Source organism: Apodemus sylvaticus, chromosome 14 (assembly GCF_947179515.1).
Source record: "Apodemus sylvaticus chromosome 14, mApoSyl1.1, whole genome shotgun sequence".
Taxonomy (NCBI): Eukaryota; Metazoa; Chordata; class Mammalia; order Rodentia; family Muridae; genus Apodemus; species Apodemus sylvaticus.
Genome location: NC_067485.1, coordinates 21,303,356 through 21,329,752, shown reverse-complemented (window position 1 = coordinate 21,329,752; position 26,397 = coordinate 21,303,356). Strand labels below are relative to the sequence as shown.

General features: G+C 44.1%; 1 protein-coding gene across 6 annotated transcripts in view; it reads right to left on the bottom strand.

Moving 5' to 3' along the window:
* Positions 1-26,397, bottom strand: part of Atxn1 (ataxin 1) — a 416,850-nt gene that overhangs the window by 59,999 nt on the left and 330,454 nt on the right. For 5 of the 6 annotated variants that reach the window (XM_052157616.1, XM_052157615.1, XM_052157620.1 and 2 more), the window contains one exon: positions 1,013-1,092. The exons of the other annotated variant lie outside the window; for it this stretch is intronic. The gene's annotated coding sequence lies outside the window, so the exon portion shown is untranslated. The remainder of the gene's footprint in view (positions 1-1,012; positions 1,093-26,397) is intronic. 6 annotated transcript variants of the gene reach the window in all.

Sequence of the window (26,397 nt, the reverse complement as noted above, 5' to 3'; positions counted from 1 at the left end):
GGCCCTTCTCTGACCTTCCCACACACCTGTTCCTTGCTCTTAGATGCTAAGCTATTCAGACTGCACTCCCTCCCTCTGCCAGTCTAAGATGGCCTCAATTCTGCAAAGCTCAGGCCAGCCTCAGTGTCCTAAAAATGCCTTCTTGCCCAGCACATGACACTTGCTCAGAAACAAATGTTTCCAGTCCATTCCACCCACCGACGGAGCCCATCTCAGATACCAGCTTGTGCTATAGCAACACCCGTGCTGTATACAACACCCTCCCACGGCACCTTCATGTCTGTCACCCCATGATACTTCCTCCAGTAGTTCTCTGAGATAAGCAAAAAGCCTCTTTTCCGGCTACTAAACTGAGGCTCAGATCAGGGAAGGTAAGCCTCGGTCACAGAACATGCAGCCTGTGAATCTGAACTGGAGCTGGAATCTCCTGAGTCTTTATACCAAGATCGTAGGGGGTAGGGGGGAGGCTCTTCTTTGCTTACTAAATAAATTCTTTTACAATGATATCAATTTAGTTATTTGCATCCTCTAGCACACTTTAAGAACAGTGTTAATAAAGAAGAAAGCAGGATCTCATTCAGTCATTCAACAACTGTTTACCAAATGCCCAGTAAGCACAAGCCAGGTTCTGCACAGGGTAATGGGAAAGGAGTGAAACCCAACTGAGATTCATGTCCTGCCAGATATATGCAGAGGTTGTTACAACTCAGGGCAAGCTAGAGAGTTCTGGGTAAACGAAGCAGTGAGGATGCTGGAGGAAGGAAAGAGAAGGCAGTGCCCAGCTTTGCCCACCAGGGTGCGGGGATGCCTCCAATCCTGTCACCCCTGACACAGGCTCAACAAATGGTTCAAGAAGCAAGAAAAGGCAGCGGGAGAGGAGGAATGGGGGGCTACTTTCTCACAGACTCCAGCTGACATCTCTCACCCCACAATCAGGCTGTGTCTCTCCTGCCACTCTGGTCTCTGCATTCTGAGGCTGCACTAGGGATTTATAAACACCCTTCTTCCTTACCTTTGATGCACTGAGCAAGCAACTCTGACATCGACCGCCAAACTGGATGGGTGTGAGTCACAGCCAGGCTCCCCCAACACCTGGGAAAATGTTATAAGGTTAGAGGCTTCCTCTGATGGGACTCTAGTGCCTGTTCAGATCCCCTTCCCTGATGTATGGGCCAGATCCCTGTCTTACTCTTTCTCTTTAAACTGCCTTCCCAATATTCTCAAATATTAGCAATGCTCTCACAGCTGAAGCTCCAGCCATGCCCCTCCCTACCTAATGACTGTGAAGTTTTCTCTCCTAATGAAGTTCATTCTGCGGGGTAGCTGGTCTCAGTTTCCTTTGCTCCAGGCTTGCCCATTTTTTTTTTTTTTTTTTTTGGTTTTTCGAGACAGGGCTTCTCTGTATAGCCCAGGCTATCCTGGAACTCACTCTGTAGACCAGGCTCTCCTCGAACTCAGAAATCCACCTGCCCCTGCCTCCCAAGTACTGGGATTAAAGGCATGCACTACCACTGCCTGCCCCCCCCCTCTCTCTCTGCACAGCCATAATGATGGAAGTAAGTGAGTGCAGAAGGCTTCTACCTCCCCTGAGCAGGCACTGGGTTGGGTTGGCTATGGGATCTTCTTCAAAGGAAAGTCTATAACATAATAGAGCAGGCACTTCTTCATACAGGTATGGTCAATGCCTGCCAAACAGCTGTGATCTGCTCTGTATGGGTAAGATACTAGAAAGCAGGCAAGTCTCCTCTTCTAGAACAGAAGCCAAGAGAAAGAAAGGGACCTGAAAATCATGCTTTGGGGAACACACTGTTAGTTATTCATGAATTAGAAAAAATTATTTATTTTGCATGTATGAATGTTTTGCCTACACATACATATGTGCACCACATATATGCCTGGCACTCTCAGAAGCCAGAAGAGAACACTGAATTCCCTGAGACTGGAGTTACAGTATTACTGGGAATTAAACCTCAGTCCTCTACAAGACCGACGAGTGCTCTCAACCACTGAGCCATCTCTCCAGCTCCTGTTCATAAGGTTTTGCACAGTGTCTACTCCAGGCTGTGCAGAGTAGCCAGATCCAAGCTTAGCAATCCTTAACCATCACGATGCTGCATGCATTTGGGTTCCCAGGATCTTGGAAGACTGATGATCTATGATCTAATATCGTCGTCGTGGGCCTCTGAGTTTGGACTCATTTAGGGACTCGTGTAAGAACTGACACCCACGTGATGCTGTGGAGAGGCTCCTCCACCTGAAAGCGCCAGGCCCACCTCACATATCACATCAGTTGTGGAGCTGGAGGAAGGGGCGGCTGAGCCACGAGAGTGCTCCTAAGTGGGCGGAGAAGTCTGTCTGTCTGGCTCATCGTCTTTTCTGCTCGAACACATTCAAATGTTCACAGGCTTGTGGGCCATAAATAGCTCCCGGGGGAGTATGAGATTACATCACATCCTCTGAGGGCCTTGTTACCTGAAGTCATCTCTCCAGATAGGTCGCTGGCTGAATGCACAACTAATAGGCACATGGTCACCACTGGGAATGGTCACCGTGGAGGCATGATTCATGCAAGCCTCCAAATGTGAGCCTCGTTGTCGTCTCACCCTCTGGAGTTATTGCAGATACAATCAGTTAAGATGAGGTGCTGATGCAGAAAGGGTGTGGCCCTAATCCAATGCGTCTGGCATCCTTATGAAAAGGAGAAATCTAGATATAGATGCATACCATGCAAATAGCATGTGAGCTAGAATGATGGTGCTGCAGAGCATGGAAGCTTCCAGAAGCTAGGAGAGAAGGCTGGGGTGCATTCTTCCCTAACATCATCAGGAGGAGCTCGGCCCTGCCAACACAGCCATCTCTGACTCCTGGCTTCCCGAGTGGTGAGACAGGTTCTGCTGTTTAAGCCACTTGTGTTGGGGTGTTTGACACGGCAGCCCTGGGAAGCTATTGTAGTAACACGATGTCACTGTCCTGTGAAGGGATGGCCTGGAAGGTAGTTATGATACCCTGACAGCCGTGGGATTCCAATTCCCTCTTTATCTGCTGTGGCCGCTCACCTAAACTGCACAATCCCCAAGGCAAGCTATAAAGCAGGACCATGCCCCACTGTTCCAGGCTACCCCTCTCCCGGAATGGGTCACCACATCCATCTGTTTATCTGCATTTGTCTGCTATCTCACAAGCAGCCCAGACACACTCCCAACCTCCTGTTTACTGGGGAGCTGGACAGGCCTGGGACACTTGAGTCCTATTCTGAATGCTCAGGTAGGTCGAAGGCTTTTTAGATGTCTGGTTGGATTTGCATAGTGATTCTTTCCTCATGCCGGTTGAATGGCAAAATTCAAACCCTTTCACTTTCAGAAAGCTGCAACTATGCTGCTTCTACTACATCTGTCTTTTCTGGAGTTCTCTATATACCCGTGTCAACATTTCCAAAAATACTCTCTCTCTTTGATTGTTCACATATGAGTCCACGGCGGGGGTGGGGGCAACAAGGAGTAATTAGGATTACCAAGCTGAACACAGGGTTCTTTGAAAATACTATCTGGCCTACTTTGGAGTGGTGCAAGCATGAGACGTGGCCTGAGGGAGTGGCACAGACGACAGACTGCAGTGCACGGCATCCCTTTATACCCACTCTCGCTTTTACCGTTAAGATTTCACCCATTTGATGAGTAAGCTTCCAGTGCTTTGCCTGCTCTAAACTAGAGACATCAAATAGATCAGAAAGACAGCTACCAGTGTGCAAAGACACAGAGAGGAGACTGAAAACCCTAGAGTTTTATGGGTGGGAATCACAGTCTGGCTCATCGGAACCACATGGAGAAAGTCAAGGTCGGCTCCCTGAAGGTGACAGCCATATTGCATTTGAAACACGCACAGGAACTGCCATATGAAACCAGGAAGAAAATAGCTCTAGGTAGAGGATGGAGATTTGGGGGAGGCATGTGGAGGCACAGAAGGGGACGAACCACATTTAAGGAAGTACAGACATGGCGCAAAGAAGGGAAGGAAGTGGGTAAGTAGAAGCCCCGCCCCTTCCCCCCAAGATGTCTCTTGAAGGCCAGGGAGATTCTTTGGGGTTAAATAGGGCCATGTCCTCGTTCAGAAGGTAGTTGAGTTCACAGGGAAGGGAAAGGATGGAAATCAGGAGGTTTGCTGCGATGTATTCAACTAGTATGAGACCCAGTTTAGGGGACTAAGGATGGCGAGTGGGCAGGAGAGGGTCACTGGACACATCAGAGCTACAAAGTGGTTGAATGCAGGCTCAGGAGGGAGCAGGATATGGGTACCTATCTCCTGGGGACATGCACAGAAGGGACGCTGAAGAAACCCCAGGGCCCGTTCTTTACTCTCTTCTTGTCCCTTCCTTTCCCTGTTCTCCCTCCCTCCCTCCAGTCTTCCTTTTTGTGTATGTGTGCATGAATGTGTTTGCACCGGTATGGCACATGTATGCACATGAGTGTGAGTGTGTGTGTGTGTGTGTGTGCAAGCGTGTGCAAGCACCTAACGTCAACATCAGGGGTTTCCCTCAATCACTTCTCTACTTCATTTTCTGAGACATTTTCACGTTGAGCCTGGAGCTCACCATTCAGGCTAGTCATTCATCTGTAGCCCTTGGCCTCCTGTCTCTACTTCCCTAGCAGAGGGATTATGCATGTGCACCGCTGATGGATGTGCACCATGCCTGGCCTTTTACATAGGAGCTGGGGAACTGAACTCCGCAAATACTTTACTAGCTGAGCCATCTCCATAGGCCCAGGACAGACAGCTTGTCTCTAACTCAGTGCTTTCACTTCTGTCCCAATATGCCCCTGGAACAGAGTTAAGAATTGTCCAGTTGAGACCGAAGCTATCCCAATGCCTATACCCCGTAGGGACCCAGTACGTTCTAGCCATGTGGCAACCGAGACAAGCAAAAATAACTCTCCCCATCTGACAATGTATCAACATCTTCTGAATCCAGATTTGGCTCACTAGTGTGCTGCTGTGAACAAGGAGAAAGAGCTTGTCACTTATTCACGGAATAAGATAAGTGCAAGCATTTTCTTGATAATGTGCTAATCTCAAACACATTTTCCGCCCTGATACGGGGCTGTGGGGCATCCATCTGATTAACACCACCAATCACTCCGGCTTCTCTGGGTTGGAGTCTCTGTCCTTTGCTTCACCTTTGAGGCCATGGATCCCCAAGAAGATAAAGAACGAGGCAGTGAGACAGATGCCTGGGGTTCTGAAAATCCAAGGGAGTCATGCTCATCTAGAGTACACATGTTCGGCCATGACAGCCTGCAGTATCACAGCCTGCAAAGAGGATGCAATTCTGAAAATTCATGCAAAACTAATTGAGGGCAGGTTGCTCTACAATGTCCCATCAGTCACTCGGCATTGCCGTTTTGCCCCCACTGTGGTGACAATGTGTCAGCTGCTTCCAATGCTATCTACATCGAGGTCTGCACACTGCACTTGCTGCTATTTGAAGATGGCTAGATAATGGTGACAGCCCGTTAACCATGAAAAATGGGAGCTGGGGGGGGGGGCTGAGACGAGCCATGTGTACTTGCAAAGGCACAAGACTGTTAGCACGGTTATGTTGAGAACTTGAACATTTCCTCGCAGGCTGAGCTGTCAGCCTCGGAACGTTTACATAAGAGAGATAAGGAGGGTTGGGGCTATAGCACTGAGGGAGAGCTTGCCTAGCAGGGAGGCGTGAAGCATTTGGGTTCAAACCCCAGCACCGAATACATCTGGCAAGGTAGCACATTCAGGAGGCAGAGGCAGGAGGTTAAGAAGATCAAGATCATTCTGGGCCCCATGGGGAGCATGAGACCCTGTGTCGAAACACACACACACACACACACACACACACACACACACACACACACCACAAAACAAAGCATAAGAGAATAACGTGTAGCCGGGGGCCATTCTGTCTGCTGCATTACGAACGATAGGAAGTTTAACAAGATAGTCACTGGACCAGATGGCACAATTCTAGGTCCTTCTGTACTTAGTTCTTCTCTCTGCGTCAAATATCGAGCTCAGCTTATTGGAATTCTCTCTGAAAGGTCTTCTGTCTGTGTATGTTCACAATAATATTAATAAGCACAATTTACTCATCCCCTCATGTCATGTGTCATGTCTATCTAACACAAGATTAGATTTCAACCACAAGAAGTGCAGGAAGACTGGTTTTTGACAATTGGAGGAGGAAACTCAGCCAGAAAGGAAAATAAGCATCTGGCCGCAAAAGTTCCCATAAGTGGAGATGTGAACCCAGGATCTTCTGACCCTAAATGGTTGTGATCAGTAAGCAATGGTATTGGTTTACATGGTAGGCAATACCTAAAGCCTGCAAGGTATTAGGCACATGAAGACTCAGAAGGTCTGAACATAACCTATACCACTAGGAGAGTCTCATCCACACAAGAGTCTTGGTGGGATGCCTTCTCTTGCAGGCCCCGGAAACATTCTTTCAGTTGGCACAGTGCACGGGTCCCAAAATGTATGTGGCTACCTTCTTGCCAGGATCTCTGCTCCCAAAATACAGAACAGTGTCGAGAATATTTCTACACCTAAAAATACACAGAGGACTAAGGCGTTAGCTCAGTCAGTAAAGAGCTTGCCTTGCAAACATGAGGGCATGAGTTTGGCTACCCAGAACCCAGTAAAAAGCTTAACATGATAACACACATCTTTAGTTCTATCTGTGGCAGGATTGGCAGAGGAGCCAGGAGGATCCCTGGAGTTTCCTGGTTAGCTAGCCTAGCTCACTGGGCGAAGTTTCAGTCTAATGAGTAATCCTATCTCAAACAAAAGGTGGAAGGGACATGAGAAATGACACCAAGATTGCCCTCTATATCATGCAGATACCCTTGGGTGCGTGTGCGTGCACACACCAACACACACACATGAAATACCTGCAAACAACTGGGAAGCGATGGTCCCTCTGAACAGTACTCACTAATGTCCATACATCTCTTCCATATAGATCCATGGAGGCCATGCAGAGTGTGTTTTGCAAACTGCCAGTTTAAACGAAAGGTCTCAAATGTGGCTGATATAAATATCATTGAAAGGAAATGTATGGTATCATAGTTAAGGATTTCACAAGTGATTTTACTTTTTGCTCAACCTTTTATAGACCATACCAGAGAGGCAGCAGGATTTTGATGGCAATCAGAAGAGCTGAGGCCTAGGGTGGCTGTTGGTTCGAATTATAATCTAGCTAGTAGATTGCCTCATGATCGTCAGTAGCTCATTTTAATGTTTTATGTCAGTATGTAAGAGTTACATCTTCTGTGATAAAATTATTTGTATGTGTACATGTGCATGCGTGTGCATGTGCATGCATGATTGTGTGTGTGTGTGTGTGTGTGTGTGTGTGTGTGTATGTGTATGGTAGATGAGCGTGGATACCCACAGAGGTATAAAGGGGGCATCTGAACTCCTAGAACTGGATTGACAGGTGGCTGTGAGCATCATATCAAGGGTGCTGGGAGCCAAGCGCAGGCTTTTTGGAGGAACCGCCGGTGTTATAACTGTTGTCCTGCTCATCTCTCCAAGCCCATGGGTTAAAACTTCAAGCCCAAGAGCATCTGCATCCGACAGCATCTGTACTCCTTCATAGAGATCTTTGCAAGTGCAAATGAAGGGATGCTTGCTGCCTGTTCCGGTGAGCTGTGGGTGTCTGATCGGACCCAGTCCACCCTCATGAATGTTTTCAGCTAGAACAGGAGGTTTTTCTACCTTACTTTGACACCTCGGCCATTTACCAAACTGCCACACACCCTTCTCCTTTCCTATCTACATGACAAAGACAGCAGCATGCCTTAGTAAATGGACAGACAGCTTCCACACAATGTGGCTCCTGCAGCGGCTGATGAGCTAGCTGTCAACCGCAGGCGTGTAGTGCTGCATTTATATAGACTCCCCTTCCCAACCTCACTTGACTTCCTGCTACTGTGAGAGCCCTTAATTTTCTTGTCTCTTATTAGGCTGGTGAAACTCCTTCATGAACGGAGGTGGGAGGGCGGCAGAAGCAGTCTGGGTGTATGAGCTCATCTGAAATCCCTTCACAACAGGAAAGACACCTCAGATAACAAGCAAGTGTTTATACTTTTCTGCCCATTTTCCATGCAGAAAGATGACAAGAAAGAAGAAAAAAAGGCCCAAGAAGGGGGTCAAATGGGAACCATTAACTGAACATTCTAGAACCTGATGATGACTACTGTGGGTATTGTTAGCTGTGTTGGCAATCAGTGAGACCAGCCACGGACTGGTGGTGGGTTCATACTGCTGCAGCAAACTGTGTGAGCTTGTTGCTTCCCCAAGCAGGTGTCACTTGCAGTGACATGCTAACACAGACTTGGTGCTGAAGACGGTGCACGCTCACCGGGAAACTCCTCCAGCCCCACACAGCCCTTTCCCTTCTTCATTTGCCAATGATAGATTTCCTTGCTGCAAGGCCTGCACACAGATTAACCTACTAACCCTTTACAGATGAGGAAGGCAAGGCTTGTTTGAGGTGATGTAAAGTACTTATGCATGTCTGCCTGGTGAGGGCTTCTAGGCTTTCTACTTGTATCCAGTCACACCTGGCACTCCTGAGTGCCTTGACCCACGCCACAAGCTTGCTTCACTGCCCAAGCATGTTTGGCAATGAGAGATCTTCCCTCTGGACTGTGGTGTGTTTGTTGCTGTTTTCGGTATCTATTGTCAAGGTCTCCTTTCTGACCTGCCTTTAGCTTCCTGTCCAGTGTGCTTTCCACTATTCCATCTTGTATGTTTGAGAGAGGAAGGGAAAGAGAGAAGGGAGGAAGGAGGAGGGAGAGGGAGGGAGGGACTTTCTCTTTTAGACTAAGCTGCTTTTCCATACATGATGAACAGCCCTAACTGTTCTTTCTCTGAAGCACATATACCCAGGCCTTCTGCCTTGATTAGAACTCATTCAGACCTCTGGGACCTGTCGCAGCCCCACAGTTGATTTCACTATCTGCCCCCACTCCTGCTTTCATTCACAGTGGGGAGATTGTTCATTATTGAAAAGAATGGCAGAGTTGAATAAAATCTCTTCTCTGTCTGTCTGTCTCTGTCTCTGTCTCTCTTTCTCTCTCTCTCTCTCTCTCTCTCTCTCTCTCTCTCTCTCTCTCTCTCTCTCTCTCTCTCACACACACACACACACACACACACACACGCCAATAATGGAGTATTGGAAACTATACCAGATAGGAAGCTTCTTGAATGACCCCAAAGACTCATGTATTGAATGCTTGGTCCTGACCCCAAGACACTGTCGTGAGAACGCTTCAGAGACATGACCTATTGGGGTGTATACTTGAGGAGAGAACCGGGACTCCAGGTCTTTCCCATTTATTAGTTCCCAATCATCTTGAGATGATCTGGCTTCCTTCTACTGTCATGCCCTGTACTGCCTCGGGCCTCAAACAAGAGGGCCAGATGATCACAGACTAAAACCATAAGCTCAGACAAAGCTTTCTTTTTCTACATTAATAGTCTCAGGTACTTTGTCACACAAACAAGAAACTGACTCCCAAAGAGGGACAGGCTGTAGTTCTGATCTCTGTTCCATAGCTACATTCAAGAGACATGTTGCCTCTGATAAATTTCCTGACTCTCCCTTCCAAAGAAAGTTTGGATGAAAACAATTATTACAAAGGTCGTTTGAAAGCAAGCAAACACGATGCAGATTGAAGCTGTTACGGATTACATTTTTTTAAAAATGACTTGCTTCTCTGTGAAGCACATCAGATCCAAGGCTCCATTCCAGTTGGGCACTAGGAAGTTGTCAGCTGTGCTTGGGCAAGGCCATGCATCAGAGTCACATTTTAGGCAGTGCATATTCTCACATAGCCCCAAGTTCCAATGGAATTTGTATTTTCTGGAGCAGCACATACCAATTGGTATTTAAAAACCAACCAACCAACCAACCAACCAACCAACCAACCAACTAACAAACCATCAACAACCAACCATATCCCCAGAGGATTCTCTTCAATTAGGTTTTGGAATTGTTCTTTAAAAAGAGCATGTTTCTCAGTGACAGGAGAAATCTAAGGGCAATTATGATCCATGAGGCTGGAATCTCTTTGTTGCAGTCTTTCAAACTCCACCAGAACTTTCACTTGTTAGAGAAGTTTCCAGGAAGCAAGTTAGCTTTGGAGGGCACTGGAAGGTTAAGGAAAATGAATGTTTTCTGTGAACCAGGCTTACTCTATAGGCTTGGCAGAGGGGTATGGGGCAGGGATGACTGAAGCCCTCACTGTTCCCAGGATCTATGACTGTCTGTAATGTGGGAGGGTCTGGGAGGCAGAGAGATGGAGCTGGGAGTAGAATACTCTATCCTGAAGAAAAACTTATTCCAAGAGGAGACCAAGAGCATGCTGACAGAGGTCTTGGATGTCAGTAGAAATGGTATTAGCTAGTAGTCATCAGTGACATCACTGACTTCTTCCCAGATGGGCTATTCATTGTCAGAGACATTTCAGTAATGGCCAGCCGAGAAATGGCATAGGGGAAGGCTGCCATAAACCAAGGCAGAACAGGCTCTCCCTGACAAGGCCCACGGACCCTGAAGCAGACCCTCCACCATTCTGTGGAAGCTGAAATGCACACAGTGAGCCAGACAATCTTTCCTGTCCTTCCGACCAAGCTTAGTTGCACTTGGGACCTGAGTGACTTCCACTCACAGATTATTTTTAAATTGGCCTAACTTTTCCTTCTCCTTAAATTCCTGGGTCTGGCATGGTCATGGCATTAGTGATCACTTTAGGCTTCTTGGTTGAATAGGCCACTTTTCAACCCACTCGTTATCTATAAAGTCTAAGTTAATGGTTTGCATAGTGTGATCCTTGGACCAGATGCATGTATGCTAACATGGAAATTGGCCAATAGGTTCTAAGCACTCATTCCAGACCTGATTAAGACACTTGGGCATGGAGCCCAGTAATCTGCTTCGACAGCTCCCCTAGTGATGCTGACAGGCTATTCTACGATGTCCCACAGGGCTGGGACAACACTCTGGTTTGTTTTCTACTGCTGTGATAAACATCATGACCAAAATCAACTTGGGGAGGAAAGGGTTTTCGTATCTCACAGTCAAAGTTCATCATTGAGGACACCAAAACTAGAGTTCAAGGACAAAACCTGGGGACAAGAGCTGAAAATTGACAGGGTTGTAGATCCTGGCTTGCTCTTTTATAGCTTGCTCACATTGCTTTTTATATAGCTCAAAACCACCTGCCCAAGGATGGCACTGCCTACAGTGGTCTATCCCCCACCAATTGTTAATCAAAAATTTTTTTCACAGTTTTGACCACAGGCTAATCTTATAGAGACATCTTCTCAATTAAGGTTCTCCTCTTTGCAGATGACCCTAGCTTGTATCAAGTTGAGGAAAAAGCTAACCAGCACAGATGATGCCCCATGATGCTAGGATGATGACTCATGGTGCTAGGATGATGACTCATGATGACTAATGATGCTAAGATGATGACTCATGATGCTAGGATGATGACTCATGATGACTAATGATGCTAAGATGATGACTCATGATGCTAGGATGATGACTCATGATGACTAATGATGCTAAGATGATGACTCATGATGCTAAGATGATGATTCATAGTGCTAGGATGATGACTCATGATGACTAATGATGCTAAGATGATAACTCATGACACTAAGATGATGACTCATGATGACTAATGATGCTAAGATGATGACTCATGATGCTAGGATGACAATTCATGATGACTTATGGCACTAAGATGATGACTCATGATGCTAAGATAATGACTCATGATACTAAGATGATGACTCATGATGACTAATGGTGCTAAGATGATGACTCATGATGCTAAGATGATGACTCATGATACTAAGATGATGACTCATGATGACTAATGATGCTAAGATGATGACTCATGATGCTAGGATGATGACTCATGATGACTCAGAGTGCTAAGATGATGACTCATGATGACTCATGATGCTAGGAGGATGACTTATGGTGCTAAGATGATAACTCATGATAACTAATGATGCTAAGATGATGACTCATGGTGCTAGGATGATGTCCCATAATGCTGATGACTCATGATGCTAGGATGATAACTCATGAGATTAGAATGATGTCCCACAAAGTCACCACTTCCCAGCATCATCCTGCAAGAACCTTCAAAATCTTAACCATTTTATCTGAGAAAGTTCACAACCAATCTCATACTGACTTTCATACTGACTTTCTTTTTTTTTTTTTTTTTTTTTTTTCGAATTTGGTTTTTTGGAGACAGGGTTTCTCTGTATAGCCCTGGCTATCCTGGAACTCACTCTGTAGACCAGGCTGGCCTTAACTCAGAAATCCGCCTGCCTCTGCTGGCTGTGCTGGGATTACAGGCGTGAGCCACCACCACCCTGCCTGACTTTCTTTCTTGATTAAGACTATTTACTTAGGATAACTAAAAGACCACCCAGTCCTCCAATATAAGACAACACATAATTTATAAAGTGACAGGATCATGATATATTATTCTATTTGTAAATGAGATTCCACACAATTATTTATCTATAAATACTTCTATGTAATTCATAAGATATGACCAGAATGGTCTTAAGACACTGCTAAAAATTGACTGGGTTTTAAAACAGCCTTAAAAAAAAAAAAAAAAAAAAAAAAAAAAAAAAAAAAAAACTCTTTAACAGTGCCAGATATTTGCAATGTGGGATTCTAAGGGGGAACCATCCCTTTTCCTGCAATTCACAGCCTGCCCTCCTCAGCTTGTAACCTCTGCTTGGCCCCAATATCATGGCATTTCTTTGACTTAAGCCAGCTCTGAAATATTGTTTAGCTTGGCTTTCGGACCCTTTGTCAATTTTGATTATAAAGGTTGCCTGTTACTTGATTTTGGTCCAGGTTCCTAAACAGGTTTCTGTTTTCTGAAATTCTCTGTTGCCGAAATGGAGCTGTCAATCAGAGATCAGACAGCCCATAGATCACTTGTGATTATGGAAGTGGCGACGGGCCACCTGCTGGTCCCCTTCCCTGCATCTGAATCACGGATGGTCTACTTTGGCAATCCTTTGTTCTTCATTTTCTCTTGGACCTTTCAGAAGGAAAGAAAGGAAAAACCTTCTCTTTTAAGAATTATTTTATAGAGTTTTCTAATGACCAATAAAGAGAATGGATAAGCCTAAGAAATTTTGCTGTATCTACAGCTTCATGATTTTCCCAAAGATGAAACAAAGTTCTAAGTAATTGGCTCCATGAACCATTTTTTTCAATAATCATTTTGTTGGCCAAAGAAATACAGGGGAGAATGTGAAACCTCAAGTACATAGCTCATCCAAAATCCACAGAATAAAAGACCATTGAGAACTGCGCTTCCCATGCAGGCTCTCAAGGGTGGTCCTGAATTTGCTGATCCACAGTATGATCTTGTGCTTTTATGGTGCCAAAGAAAAACAGTGGCATACTGAAGGTGGCTTGTACTGTGAGAACACTGAAATTCACAACTCACAAGCTATTATCAAAAACTAAGCCATATAAATTTCTGACTAACTAAATTATATTATAGCTTATCAATTTCTGATTTTTATTCTATTTTGCAATTATTATTCAGTAGAGATTAATATATATAGTGACACACACATACATACATACACACACACACACACACACACACACACAAATTAGTATTGCTATAGCACCTGCATTTTTTTCCCAAACCTGTGTTGGTGATGTTATAATAGCTGACTGAAATTTGTCCCATTGAGAGAAGTCACTTCAGAGAAATCAACATATATTTTAATCTTATAGTGCTATAATAATTATTATTATAAAGCTGATCAATTTATCATCACTATAGCTCAGACACATACCATTGAGCCACACTGTGCTGATCATGGCAAACTGATCTATTCCTGAATCCTCTCCATTATTTGCCACTAAAATTTGTCTGACTCAGAAATGTGTATGTTTGCAAGAATACTGACAAAAATACTATCTTTGAAAGAAAAAAAATAATCACTTGGCACTTGTGCAATCCTTCACCAGGTCTACAGAATTTGATGGCTTACCTCATTTGGTTCTGGTAACCACTGTTACATTTCCTTATTCTTATTCAGCAGATGAGGACCGGAAGGGGAAGTGCCCTGTCCAAGGCCACATGGCCAGAAAGCTGCTCAGCCAGGCTGAAGTCTGAGGGCCAAGCTCTGTCTCATTTAGCTTCTACCACAGATTACTGCTTTATGTAATGTCTTTACAGTGTTTGCTTATTTCATTGTTTTTAAAGACCCATGGTCTAAGATTTTTCCCTTCCTATGATCAGCAATGTAGCCAGTTCTGATAAAGCTATACCTACAATTTATAGAGAGCAACCCAGGAATTTCTGCTTCTTCCTCACCACAGGCAGAAACTATATCCATACTGTTGTAACACCTGAAATACAGCAGAGTCTGATACTCCACACCTCTGCCCCTAAGAATGTTGTAGGTGTGTGGGCATATAGAGAAAGTTATGCACTTTGGATCTAAGTGTTTCCAATCCAAAGAGAAACATCTAAGCTGTTGAGCATACATTAGCAGTCACAGTGAGAAATGAAGAACTGGGCTGGCCCTCTGCCGCTGTGCCCTCCATTTCCACAGACTGCACATCTATAGATGCAGCCAAGCACAGATCCCTCAGGGGACCCACCTGGAACCTGCACAGGCTGTTTCTTATCATTCCTCCCTGTCCAGCACGGTGTGACAGTCATTCATGCAGCAAATTACTGGATCAGGTAATACAGACCAGCCGCAGTTGGTTGGATGTGTGGAAGTTACATGTAAATTCCATGCCATTTGTTTATAAAGGAGCCTTCATGGATTTTATTACCCATTTGGGGACCACAGATACAACTCTAGTGAATACGGAAGGCCAAATGTAGGGATGTGTGTACATGTGTAAGAATGTGTGCATGTATGTCTGTACATGTGTATGTGCATGTGTTTGTATGTGTGTATGTGTGCATGAGTATACATGTGTATATGTGTGTGTTGTATACATTCTCCATGATGGAAAAAAATGAGTTACATAACATATAGGAATATGTATACACATATACATATGCATACACATCATAAGTATTTTTTATGTTTTTAAAAAATATACATATTCTTCATGGAGGGGGGAACAAGCTATTCACAAATAAAAGAACATGTATGAACAACATACACATGTACATACATGCACACATTGCACACATGTTTGTGATTTATTATATATATATTCTCCATGATAGGGAAAGCAAGCTACACACATGTGGGAACATGTGTTAATGTTTGTGACTAGGTTGCTTTTTTTCCTCCTCAGGGACTCACACAGAAAAACAAAAAACAAAAAAAAACCCAAAAGCCTTCATTTCTCTTTATTAAATGTGTACCCATTTTATCCTTGCAGTATGGCTACAGTGGCTTTATGACTTAACTCCAGGAAGAATGCAAAGAATGCTTGGCTAGACATGAGCTTTCCCAGGACGAACAGCACTGCTTATGACCTGTGGCACTTGGAGACGACTTTTCAACATGATGCATGCTTGTTGGAGCGCGGGATGAAAACCTGTCCAGATGTTGGTTTTCTTTGGCTCGAGGGGAAGGGCCCACTGATTGATCGATACCAGCTTCTGGGTCCTGTGGCAGGGGTTCATTTCAGTCCCATGACCCCGGCTAGAGTGGAGCCTTCGAGATGTTTTCTCAGTATGCTAAGCAGATAACTGTGGCCAGTGACAGATAAGAAGCCCATCTGTCCCCTACCTTTTTGAGGCTCATTATGTGACTGACCTCATAGCTGGGAAGTGTTTTGGAGACCCTGGAAGCAAGCGTACCCATGGCCACGGAAGTGCCACAGATGGATTCTTAGAGGTTACCAGTGGCTACCAATACTGTCATCTTCACATTAAAGGATGGTACTTCCAGTTGACCTCGGGATTCTGGTGGGTGTGTGGTGACATTTAGAGTGAGCGATGCCAGGTTCCTTGGACAACATGTTCTTGGGAGGAATGTTCCCGGACAGTCTATTAAGATTTCACATTAATGGGTCTGATTGCCAGTCTCCATGGGGACACCTTAAAGTAATCAGGCTGTCAAATTAAAAGGCAAGCAAATAGTTTCTCTGCATTCTAAAGACAGAACTAATGCTGGGGTGTGCTTCACGCACTCACGAGTTACCACTCTGCCTCATGGATCAGGAAGATGTGAGATAGAGGTGGTGACAGGGGTCACTTTAGTCCCTACCTGCTCAACTGTGTTTTCGATCTGGAGAATTTTTATTCTTTGAAGGGAAATTTGGCTGTACTTTGGTTTTGATTGCTACAATTGCAAGGTGCTGCTTTACCTAGCAGATGGACAAACAGGGCCTTCCTCTCCATCTCTCTCATCTCAGGTACGGGTGTGCCTCCATGTGTTCTCCTCTATCTGCAATCACAAATCCCTTCTTTCCTGGCATTAGATGGCCATGCCTGGACCACACAGCCACTTGCTTTTGGGGTTTTAAATGCCATTCCCTGGGAAGCCATTGTCTGGCTTCACAGATGGTCTAGTTAGGTAACCTTCCTCTCATTTCTCCTCTGAGTGGAATTCCTCAGTGAATACGTATTGTGAGGCTGTTAGGGTCAGAGACTGGAGCTGCATTTACGCACTCCTTTTGCCAAGACCCCAAGACAGACTTGGAAAGGTGTCACTGGGATTCTCTGTTCCCCGTCCCAATGTGGCCATATTGAATAAATCTGCTTTTCACTATTGATTGTGCCTTTAATTGGCCTAATGAGTGTGGATGGCTGAGCCTGGCTTGTTCAGGCGGCCAGGGCCCACCCAGGCTCTGACTCTGGCCATTGTGGTAACACATGCAGATGGGCATTCCACACAAGGACTCCTGGGTATTTAGCCTTTCCTACCGTCACTCTTTTCTCACTCACTTCAGAACATCCATTCATTCATCCGACATCAGTGGAAGGCCTCTTTTATACCTGATTCTGAGCTCAAGATTTTTTAATGAGTATATTTCCTCATTCTCAAAGAGCTTCACATCCAGAAAAGCAGCGGTTTTTATTTTGGCGCTAGAAGTGGCACCATGGAGACCAGCATCCAGTTCCACAGGGAAGAGAAAGTTCCAGAGAAGTCATGGACTAGGGGTTGCCATTTTTATTGGCTAAGCACTCTAACATGTGGGTGTGAGAACTGGAACCGAGCCCTGGACACAAAGGAAAATAAAACCATCATAGTAAGTCCCTCCTACTTCTACATGTATACCCCCAACTCCAAGTTTATATTATTCTCACTTTGGCATGGTAAACTGTCTTGTCTTTCTTCTAAGTACTGAGCAAGTTAGAGCCTTGAGTCGTGGCAATCCTCCTGCTTCAGCCTCTCATGTGCCTGGATTATTGCTTGTGCCACACTACTCCTAGTGATTTCTATTCATTTTCTAAAAAGTGGTTCTTTAACTATAGCGTGGTTACATTGGCTATGTAAGAGGTCCTTTGTTTGGCAATCCCCTTGCCCCAGCACAATGAGATAGATTTCCGTGATTTTATCTTTCTACCATTTTTCCTGGCCAGTTGGCTCTGTATTGAGAGTAATTATTGGATACTGAGCTGTGGTAAGGGTAGTGAAGGAGGTTAATGTTAATGAAGGCTTGGGTCAGAAGGGCCCAAGAAAGGCTCAACTTTTGTCCCCTGGTCTCTTTGTCATTTGATAGGAGCCTCCATAAGCCCTCCTTGCTCACCAGCCACTGGACCTGAATCTCCTCTACTCTTCCCCCTTTGCGGATGTGAAGCAGTCCTTGCTCTGTACCAATCCTTTTACCCTGCAATCAGCTACAAGTCCCTATCTCAGTGGCTTCTGAGTCACCGAGCCTTGGTGCTCTCACTTGGCTGCCGGTCTCCAAGGCCCTGAAACATCCAAGCCCAAATCCAGCAGCTTGCTCTCCAAGGCCAGGTCATCTCCTGTAAATCTTACATCCATGCTGTGTCTTCAATGGCAAAGCTGAAGGGCACTTGCTGAAACAGGCCCACAACACAGAATACGTACACTTAGAAAGAAGCCGCACAAGCAAAGGGATCATTTACAATGTCTTCGAGGTCAAGAAAGTCAACATCTGTGCTTATTTGTGTGGGCATTTTTGTTGCTGGATAAGTACCTTTATTCTAGAAATCTGACTTTCAAACTAGACGCTAATGGTGACAGAGTCCTCTCATCCCTGGGTGTAACTAAAAAAGGCGTGGAAGACACAAAGCCGTTTTGTGAATAGAAAGAAAGATGCTGGATGAAACTCTAAGCTATGCATGGACTTCTAAGCTCCCTCCCTCTACAACCTTTGCAAGATCCTAGGAATCCTAAAACTTGGGTACCCACAAGGATGTGAAAATAACTGTTACGTAATCAAGAAACACATCGGTTGCTCGCAGGAAGCTTACTTCATTAACCGGCAAACTGTTGTGTGCAGACGCTGATCCTTATTTTATTAGCCCTGTGCAACATGTTCTTTGGAAGGTTATTCTTTCTTCCTCCCAGCTGGCAAGGATGCTGACTGAACTCTGCTGAGAGTTTAACACTTCCCATACCAGTGCTTGTCATCCACTAGGTTGCTTCTAGGATGTAACATTGGCATTTTCCAAAGTCCTTGGAAGAAGGAACAGAGCCCGTGGGAGCTTGCGGGGTGCTGTCCTGTATACACATTGATCACCCCCTTTCCTTCTCATGCAACCTTTGATGGAGTTTTACGACCCACAGACAGCACATATCAGTGGTAGGGTTTTATGCTTCCCCCGCCCCTAAGATATCTGATAAAACTGGCTTATAGTCATATTCTGGTTAACAACACACACAGTCCTCAGGGCAGGAATCACAGAATAGGTGAGGCGGAGAGTATATCAGACACCATGTATGAGACCCTGCCCATGGCTCTGAATCAGACCTACAGTGCACTAGGGCTTGGCTGTAGTTAGGGCAGCTGTCTCTCCCACTGACTATTTGCAGGGACAGGGAAGGTCTGCAGTCCCGCTTGTGCTGGGCTCACCACTCTTGTTGCACTGAGGCAGCATGGAAAGATGACAATCATGGGGGCGCAGGAAAGAAAGGAAGCCTTGGAGTCTGGCTGAAGTCTCTCGCCGGCTGAGCGTTCAGAACCACAACACATTTACTGTGGCATTTACTATGAAGCCTGCCTACATGCCAGACAATACTCCTTTGATATGGAGACATCCCTTCAAAGCTTGTGACCCATGGTTTTTATTAGACTGTATGCCTATCTAATAAACTGCAGTAAACACCCTATGATGCCATTTATAAAACATTGGCAGCATTCTTGACTAGCATGTAAGAGACCCTTACTTGGATTCCTGGTATTTAAAAACTGGACACTATAGCACACATATATAATCTGAGAACATGGATAAGTTTAGGGTTATTCTTGGCTACACAGTGAGTCCAAGGCCAGCCTGGGATTCATTAAACTGTGTCTCAGAAAAAAATGACAACCGCTTTCTGTATGGTAGTTACTAAGATATTTGAGTGCAATATCTCAAATACTAAGATTTTGAGAAGCGCACACCTATACTAGGCTGTGAACTTCTCTTCTCCTATGTACTTTTCTCCAGGAGCACCATGGTGAATCTGTGTCATACAGACCTGTCTTGAACAAGGCATAGTCAAGAATGCAGGTGTAAAATGCTTTTTCAGCATCTAATGAAATGATCATGTGGTTTTTTTCTTTGAGTTTGTTTATGTAGTAGATTGCATTGATGGATTTCCTTATATTGAACCATCCCTGCATCCCTGGGATGAAGCCTACTTGATCATGGTGGATGACCGTTTTGATGTGTTGGATTTGGTTGGCAAGACAAAATTCAGCATCTTTTCATGCTGAAAGTCTTGGAAAGAACAGGAATTCAAGGCCCATACCTAAACATAGTTAAAGCAATATACAGCAAACCAGTAGCCAACATCAAACTAAATGGAGAGAAACTTGAAGCAATCCCACTAAAATCAGGGACTAGACAAGGCTGCCCTCTCTCTCCATATCTTTTTAATATAGTATTTGAAGTTCTCGCTAGAGCAATTAGACAACATAAGGAGGTCAAAGGGATACAAATTGGAAAGGAAGAAATCAAATTATCACTATTTGCAGATGATATGATAGTATACTTAAGTGACCCAGAAAACTCCACCAGAGAACTTCTACAGCTGATAAACAACTTTAGCAAAGTGGCTGGTTATAAAATCAACACAAGAAAAATCAGTTGCCTTCCTATACTCAAAGGATAAACAGGAGGAGAAAGAAGTTAGGGAAATGACACCCTTCACAATAGCCACAAACAATATAAAGTATCTTGGTGTGACTCTAACCAAACAAATAAAAGATCTGTATGAGAAGAACTTTAGGTCTCTGAAGAAGGAAATCGAAGAAGACCTCAGAAAATGGAAAAATCTTCCATGCTCTTGGATTGGCAGGATTAATATAGTTAAAATGGCCATCTTGCCAAAAGCAATATACAGATTTAACACAATCCCCATCAAAATCCCAACTCAGTTCTTCTTAGAGTTAGAAAAAGCAATTCTCAAATTCATCTGGAATAACAAAAAACCCAGGATAGCTAAAACTATTCTCAACAGTAAAAGAACTTCTGGAGGAATCAATATCCCAGACCTCAAGCAATACTACAGAGCAATAGTGTTAAAAACTGCATGGTATTGGCACAGCAACAGGCAAGTGGACCAATGGAATAGAATTGAAGACCCAGAAATGAATCCACACACCTATGGTCATTTGATCTTTGACAAAGGAGTGGAAAACATCCAGTGGAAAAAAAAGATAGCCTTTTCAACAAATGGTGCTGGTTCAACTGGAGGTTAGCATGCAGAAGATTGCAAATTGATCCATTCTTATCTCCTTGTACTAAGCTCAACTCCAAGTGGATCAAAGACCTCCACGTAAAACCAGACATACTGAAACTAATAGAAAAGAAACTGGGGGAAACCCATGAGGACATCGGCACAGGGGAAAAGTTCCTGAACAGAACATCAATAGCTTATGCTCTAAGATCAAGAATTGACAAATAGGACCTCATAAAATTACAAAGTTTCTGTAAGGCAAAGGACACTGTCAAAAGGACAAAACAGCAACCAACAAACTGGGAAAAGATCTTCACCAACCCTATCTCCGATAGAGGGCTAATATCCAATATATACAAAGAACTCAAGAAGTTAGACCCCAGGGAACCAAAATACCCTATTAAAAAATGTGGTGCAGATCTAAACAAAGAATTTTCACCTAAAATTCGGATGGCTGAGAAGCACCTTAAGAAATGCTCAACATCATTAGTCATTAGGGAAATGCAAATCAAAACAACCCTGAGATTTTACTTCACACCAGTCAGAATGGCTAAAGTTAAAAACTCAGGAGACATCAAATGTTGGCAAGGATGTGGAAAAAGAGGAACACTCCTTCACTGCTGGTGGGATTGCAAGATGGTACAACCACTCTGGAAATCAGTCTGGCGGTTCCTCAGAAAACTGAACATGACCCTGCTATACCACTCCTGGGCATATACCCAGTGTATTCCCTGGCATGCAATATGGACACATGCTCCACTATGTTCATAGCAGCCTTATTTATAATAGTCAGAAGCTGGAAAGAACCCAGATGTCTCTCAATGGAGGAATGGATACAGAAAATGTGGTATATTTACACAATGGAATACTACTCAGCAATTAAAAACAATGAATTCATGAAATTTGTAGGCAAATGCTTGGAACTGGAAAATATCGTCCTAAGTGAGGTAACCCAATCACAAAAGAATACACATGGAATTCAATCACTGATAAGTGGATATCAACTAGCCCAGAAGCTATGAATATCCAAGACACAAGTAGCATATCAAATGACTCCCATGAAGAAGTAAGGAGAGGGCCCTGATCCTGGAAAGGCCTGATCCAGCATTGTAGGGGAGTACCAGGACAGAGAAAAAGGAGGGAGGTGGTTGGAGAATTGGTGGAGAGAAGGCTTACGGGACATATGGGGGGGGGGGGGAACTGGGAAAGGGGAAAGCGTTTGAATGTAAACAAAGAATTTAGAAAAAAAATGGTAGAAAAAAAAAGAATGCAGGTGTCATACAAGTGCAGATCTCCGAAAGAACCACGGGGGGCAGTATGGAGCTGCAATAGTCTCTGTCCCAGTCCCTAGCCTCCCCTGTGGCTGACATCATTGAAGAACAGTGGATGAGGTCTCAGGGGTCTGAGGCTGAATGAAATCAGATACAGGCATCATCTTTGCCCCCATCAGACATTAGCTCACCTCTTTAGAAGTTTCACACACCTCAATAAGATTTCTCTGGTCATCCAACTGGGGGAGATGGTTTTAGCCCAGTCTGAATTCAAATTTAGAATTAAAAAACAAAAAATGAACAAACAAAGCCAACTGCTAAAATAATCCTTTGTAGTTTGAATGTCTATGGGCCATACACATGCATGCCCTCACATCAAAGGGAGCTAGGATACTCTTGTGGGCAGAAATCAAAATCCACAGGTGCTCAAATCCTTTATAGAAGGTGGTAAGGTGCTTATATAACCATGCACCCCCTATAATTATAGTCAGCTGCAGATTATAACATTTAATACAGTATAAATGCTATGAAAATGGCTGTTAAATTAATTACAAAATAACAAAAATAGTCTATACATGCTCACTACAGACGCAAGCTTTGGAAAAAAAGTTCTAACAGTAGCTGGTTGAATTTCTAGATGTGGTGTTTGCAGGTATGGAACACAAGGACACGGAGGGTCCACTATATACATATAGCAATCTATGTGTGTGTGTATTTGTGTGTGTGTGTGTACATATCTAAATATACATATTATATATTCATATCCATACTGTAGACACAGGCATATGTATATACCACAAAAGAATGAGACACTATTATGAAGTAGACCACTGTGTGTCTATCTAAACATACACATTACATATACATGTACACATTGCATATGCCGATTCACATTTATACCACAAAAGACTGAGACATTATCATAAACCAGACTGGTGCTGGAGGTCAACTATAGCAGAGTAATTCAGACCTTGGGTGTGCAGTTTTCTTAACACCAGAAACAAAACCACAAAAGACCTTTGATGCTGCCTCCTATGACAGCTGGCCAGAGGGGCTGCTCAACAGAAGAATCAGGCTTCTTCCAGTTTCTGAGCAGAGGTGTCAATGTTTTCAAGGTAAGCATCTATTTGTCTGTCTGTCTATCTATCTATATTTCTATCTATATATCTGTACCTCTATCATCCATTTATTATCTATCTAACATCTATGTATCTATGTATGTATATGTATCTATCTATATTTCTATCTATATATCTATACCTCTATCATCCATTTATTATCTAACATCTATGTATCTATGTGTGTATATGTATGTATGTATGCATGTATATATATATGTATGTATGCATCTACCTATCGTTCTATCTATATATCTGAACCCCTATCATCCATTTATTATCTATGTAATATCTATGTATCTATGTGTGTATATGTATATGTATCTATCTATCTATCTATCTATCTATCTATCTATCTATCTATCTATCTATCTTTGTTTTTTAAACATGATCTAACTATCTAGCACAGGCTGGCCTCAAACTGCCTCTGCCTCTCTGGTACTATGACTAAGAGCACATACCACCATACCCAGCTACTTATAGTTTTTAAAGCAGAGTCTCAAGTAGCCAAGGCAGGCCTTGAACTCTTGATCTTCCTGCCTCCATCTCCAAAGTGATGGGATTATAGGTCTGTGCTAGTGCTAAGCATTTTCCATACTAAGTCACTGCACTACCCCTGCCCTCAGTGTCACCCTCTCACTGCTTCTTCTGCCCTTTTTATTTCCTAAGTCCTTGTTCTAAAAGAAGGACCAACAAGAAGCGGGGTGGGGTGGGGTTCTCCAGGTCATGGAGGCACATGTGATATTTCTGGGTTTTGCTCAAGTTCTGGAAGCAAAGGTAAGGAAAGTAAGACAAACCATTGTTATGGAAAATTCTTGTGATTTTTTTTTAAATTTAAAGTAAATAAAGAGACACTGGAGGGAGCCCTAAACACCTAGTAATGGAAACAGTGCTGAAAATAGGTACTCAAAAACCAATACAGAAGACTGCTTTGGGGATGACGGGATGAGTTGTATCTTTTATTGGCCACTTTGGATTCTAAACAGGGGATTGAGGTGAGTGTCACCTGCAGGGGTGGTGGTGGTGATGGTGGTGGTGATGGTGGTGGTGGTGGTGGTGGTGGTGGTGGTGGTGGTGGTGATGGTGGTGGTGATGGTGGTGGTGGTGGTGGACTCGTGCGCAGTGGGAGCATGGGTCAATAAAATATCCCGACCTTGGTGTTCCTCAGCCCACAAGGAAGCTGTTTATTTGGCTCTCACATGACCGTTTCAAAACTGAACCCGGAACACTTTTCCTTGGAAAGCTACCACGATTCTCGTAAGCAGGACGATTGGAGAGACAGAGTAAAGAAACACACACAGAATCAGACCAAGTGAACTTTGTTCTGGCCATGCCTGATTTCTTCCCCAGTCATACTAAAAGGTGCTTTGCCCTTAGGGAAGGATCAGCCTATCCTTCCAGTCCCAAAGTCACATTCTATCATGGAGTCCAGATCTCTAAGGAGGCACAGAAAGCTCTGAATGAGGAGACCTTGGGACACATTGAGTCAGGGGACATTTTGACCTTCTTGGGAACCATCTTGCCCACTTTTCTGCTGCATTTTTTTTAGGATAACCTCCTTGGCACCAGGCAGAAACCAGCCTCCCTTCCTGTCAGCAAAGACTTGCTCTATTCAAGCCAGATCCCAGCCAGGCTGTCACGTGGGCAGGCAGTTTTCCGTCCAGGTTCCTGCCCTGTTTCTTAGCTCACCTCTCTCCCGTAGGAGTCTGGTTGCATCCATGCATTATGGCTTGAGCATTGTCTCCCTGCTTCCCGTTCCACTCAGATGCGAGGTGGTGAGGTGTCTCAGTTCCACAGTGCCACTACCTTAGAGCACCAGGCCACCATGCTTCTCAGGCAGCAGTGGACAGAACTCCCTTTGTTTGCCAGAATAAAGCCTCCTTCCCTCCCAAGTTGCTTCTTGTCAGGTACTTGGTCATGGTGATAAGAAAAGTCATGAATACATGACAAAACCTTTAATTTTCCAGTCTACTTGCTTCAGTTTCACTCAGAAACTTCCTTGAAGTTCACTACCCACCGGATGATAGCCTGTGATCTAAGTTACAATGTTACAACGCAAAACTAGATCTATGTTACAAGGTTACTCTGCAAAACTTCCTCCAGGAGTTGTAAGGGATGCAGGCTAGTAATTCAGGAAGCTGCCACCTCGAAACAAAGTCTCTTTTGTTATTCAATCTGGACTCCTCAAGCTAGTGGATCCTTGAATTTACAGAGTCTTCTGTCTCTGCTCTTCATTCCTCCTTGGGACTGCTGGGATTCTAGATGCTTACACAGACTACTGTACCTGGTCTTTGCGTGGGTTCTGGGAATCCAAATTCAGGCTTTTAGGCTGAGCACTGAGCCATCTCCTCAGCCAGGTTCCTGGCTTCTTTCTTCTTCTGCTCTTTCTGTAGAGCTGGCAGTATACTTGATGCTTGGTCTTGGCTGCTATTCATGATTGTCATGTGTAAAGAGTACAGCTAATGTCTATATTGAAGATCACAATACCAGGACATGAAAACAGACATTAAATACAATGAGAGATAAGAAAGGTTGAAAGAGCTAAGTGGAGGAAGCTCGTGTTTCTTACAGGGGAAGCATCTTCTCTGTCTTCCACTGCTTCAGGAGATGACACCCACCAACCTTGCCACTGGGTGGCAGGCCTGGGAGGGTAAGCCACCCTCCCAGGTTATAAGGACCTGGGAGGTCTGTCACTTTGGGGATCTGATAATAATGTTTACTATTCAGGGATGGAAGGGTTAATTTTATTACTGTACTTAGCAACAGAGAAAAAGATAGGCCAGTCAACAAACCTCATGGTGTCACAGGGTAGAAACAGGTGCTGACATGACCTTTCTGAAGGGGACCAGGGGACTTATGGAAATAAGTGACTTAGAGTCTCTTTCCAATTAACTACACTTTGAGCAATGGCTTCCCTAAAGCCTGCGTTCACAACCAATCACTCGACCTCTGGATCCAATTCATGATTAAAAAACGTTAAGTAAGACTCCGTCTTGAAAATGCTTTTCTGCAATAGAGGAAGATCCCAGAAAAGGGATACAACTATGAGGGTAGGGCATGTATTTTGTCACCTACTACTTTTATAAATATCCCATGGTTTTATGAAGAGGAAATAAAAGACATAT